We start from the raw sequence: 3,396 nt of genomic DNA on the forward strand, positions 1-3,396 counted from the left end.
TAAGCAGTAAGAAGGCTACACAGAAGAAATTTAGAAGTCACTCCTTACCTTTTAGGAGTTTACAAATTTATGGAATAAATAGTTCAGTGGGTGAAGAATTGCCCAGTCTAGATTGCTCTCCCTCATTCATCAATTAGTATTTTTCTAAGGTGAAATGTGTGGTGCTTTTGTAGTGTAAGCTCCTCCTCTAGACTGTAATCTCCTTGTGGCTAGGGAATGTGCCTACCACATCTGTTGTGTTGTACTCTTCCAAATGCTTAGCACAGTAAGTGCTCTTTAAATGTCATTAATTGATGGATTCCTATTTGAAGAACCAGGCACCTGATGGACAGTATTCATTAAGAGGGAAGGTATGAGAGGAGATGAGTTTCTAATTGCAGTAGTAGGAGGAGGAGTTGTTGTCTTATGCTGTCTAGTTGTGTTCGATCCATAGCGATGCCATGGACTCATCTCTCCCAGAACGCCCCACCTCCATCTGCAATCATACTGGTAGTGTATCCATAGAGTTTTCTTGGGAAAAATATGGAAGCGTTTTACCATTGCCTCCTTTCACACAGTAAAACTGAGTCTCCGCCCTCGACTCTCTCCCGTGCCGCTGCTGCCCAGCATGGGTGAGTTTTGAGTTGTAGCAGATTGCCTTCCACTTGCTAGCCACTGCCCAAGCTAGGAATGTAATGGGTAGGCCTCTGCTTGACTCTCCCTCCCACAGTCGAGACTGGTAGACTACTGGAAACTCTCCAGGTGCAACCCTGAGAGGTGAGTAGTATTAGTAGTAACAATAATAATGATAATGGTATTTGTTAAGCATTTACTTTGTGCCAGGCACTATACTAAGCGTTGAGGTGAACACAAGCAAATCGAGTTGGACACAGTCCTTGTCCCATATGGGGCTCACAGTCTCAATCCCCATTTTACGGATGAGGCAACTAAGGCACAGAGAAGTGAAGCGACTTGCCCACGGCCACACAGCAGACAAGTCGTGGAGCCAGGATTAGAACCCATGACATTCCAACTCCCAGGCCCATGCTCTGTCCACTATGCCATATATGTTAAGCAGTTTCTGTGTGCAGAGCAATGTTCTAAGGGCTGGTCACAAATACACAGGTGGCAATTGGCCACAGTCCCCAGCCTTCAAGGTTAACAATCTAAGAATATGAGGGTGGGAAGGGGACTGATGACAAACATAACAAGGGATGAAACAATAAATCACAAAACCCACAAAATAGTTAAGGATAAATACATAGAATAAAAGCAAAAAGCAGTAGGGAACTGTGGCTAGAGAAGCAGAATTTCAGGCTCTCCATGAATCCAAGTGTCACAACTTTAGTGACCACCTCAGCAGCTGCGTCAGGCTTTCCAAGATTTTGTGGAGGCTTCAAGCTGTGGCTGCTTTTATCCTCACCACTGGTGTGAGTGGGTGTATGGCAGGACAGGATAAAACCTTCAGGATGATGCTAGGGGGAACTGATATGGGTCCTCAGGGTCGGGAGAAGGGCAGCATGACTAATAATCAATCAATCAATTGGTGGTATTGACTGAGCTCTCACTGTATACAGAACACAGTACTAAGGACTTGGTAAAGCAAACTTCAGTAGAGTTGGTGGACACAGTCCTTGCTCTCAAGGAGCTTGTCTTGTCTTCTGCGGTTGAGTCGTCTTCCACCCATAGTGATGCCATGGTCACATCTCTCCCATAATGCCCCACCTCCTTCTGTAATTGTTCTGGTAGTGTATCCATAGATTTTTCTTGGTAAAACTATAGAAGTGGTTTACCATTGCCTCCTTCCACACAGTCAACACTTGCTGAGACTCCGCCCTTGAGTCTCTCCCATGTCCCTGCTACCCAGCACAGGTGAGGTTTGACTTGTAGCAGATTGTCTTCCACCCTCTAGCCACTGCCCAAGCTAGGAATAGAATGGGTAGGCCTCTGCTTGACTCTCCCTCCCATAGTTGAGATGGGTAGAGTACTGGAAACTCCAGGTTGGCCCTCAAGGAACTTACAGTCTAGTTAAAAAAAATTCATATTAGAGCAGAATAAATTAAAGCCTAAAGGGGGCGTCAGAGGATGAGAAATACAGCAGGATGACTGACAAAACCATGAAGGGTCATTTTAATTTCACGAGTACTTTTAACTAAGTTTCATCCTGAACCCATGGCCAACCATTAGGTGGTGTGCGTAGCAGTTCTAAGGTTGTTGGTAACGGGGAATCCACTTTTAATAGCCTGCTGAGCTGCCAGCTGCCCACATGTCACTTTCTGTGCTACTGCTCGTACCAAGGGAGAAGCAGAGAGAACAACACATAAGCAGGTGTTTGGAGAGCCCGGCCATGTTACAACATGCCAAATGGCATCAATGGTTTCTACTGTCTTGCTCTAAGTAATACCAAATTCTTTGGAAGAATGGTTCTGTCTAAAAATACCCAGGAATCCACTAGCATAAAGAAAGGAATGAAACTCTGCTTCGGGCAGAGTGTAGGCTCATACTACCCATGCCTTCCAGTGAATCAGTCTGAGATCCAGCTAGAACATTGTCCCTTTCAGAAGAATCAATCAGTCGGTGGTATATATTAAGCACGTATTGTCGATGATTCAAAGTGCCTGGGAGAGTGCAATACAGCAGAGTTGATAGTCACGAGCCCTGTTCTCAAGGAGCTCATAGACAAGTAGAAAGCATTCAGATTAGAACTGAATAGGTTCAAATTTCAGGGAGATGAGAAATAAAATAGAACTGCCAGAACCAGAAAGGATCATTCTAGCCCAGTGACTGGATTTAGCCAAGTGCCTGAGCCCATGGCCAATCTCTTATCTGTCCTAATGCTACGTATAGTGCTTGGCACAAAATAAACACTTAACTAATGGCATTATTATTATTATTGCTAGTATTACAATATGATAGAGAAGCAGCATGGCATAGTGGATAGAGCACAGGCTTGGGAGTCAGAAGGCCATGGATTCTAATACTGGCTCCACCACTTGTCTGCTGTGTGACCTTGGACAGGTCACTTCATTTCTCTGTGCCTCAGTTATCTCATCTGTAAAACAGGGATCGAGACTATGAGCCCTGTGTGAGATAGGAATTGTTTCCAACCTGATTTTCTTGTATCCATTCCATGCCTCAGTTTCCTCAACTATCAAATGGGGATTCAATACCTGATCTCCCTCCTATTTAGACTATGAGCCTCATATGTGACAGAGACTGTGTCTGGACTAATTGACCTATACCTACCCCAGCCCTTGGAATAGTGTTTGACATATAGGAAGTGCTTAACAAATACCAAACCTTAGGGGAAGGTGGGGATGGGGGGTGGAGAAAGGGAAGGAATGGAGCAAGGGATCTGAACAAAATGAAATTCAGTGTAGGGTCTGAAGAAGAAAATATATGATTGCCTTTCAGATC

At 44.6% G+C, this 3,396-nt stretch overlaps 1 non-coding gene across 1 annotated transcript; it reads right to left on the reverse strand.

The window, feature by feature from the left end:
• Positions 1-621: 621 nt before the first annotated feature.
• Positions 622-759, reverse strand: LOC114810699. Its single transcript, XR_003758394.1, has one exon. It is a non-coding gene; the product is annotated as a small nucleolar RNA SNORA7 (small nucleolar RNA).
• Between the last annotated feature and the right edge of the window lie 2,637 nt (positions 760-3,396).

This window comes from Ornithorhynchus anatinus, chromosome 3, assembly GCF_004115215.2.
Source record: "Ornithorhynchus anatinus isolate Pmale09 chromosome 3, mOrnAna1.pri.v4, whole genome shotgun sequence".
In the NCBI taxonomy this organism is placed as follows: domain Eukaryota; kingdom Metazoa; phylum Chordata; class Mammalia; order Monotremata; family Ornithorhynchidae; genus Ornithorhynchus; species Ornithorhynchus anatinus.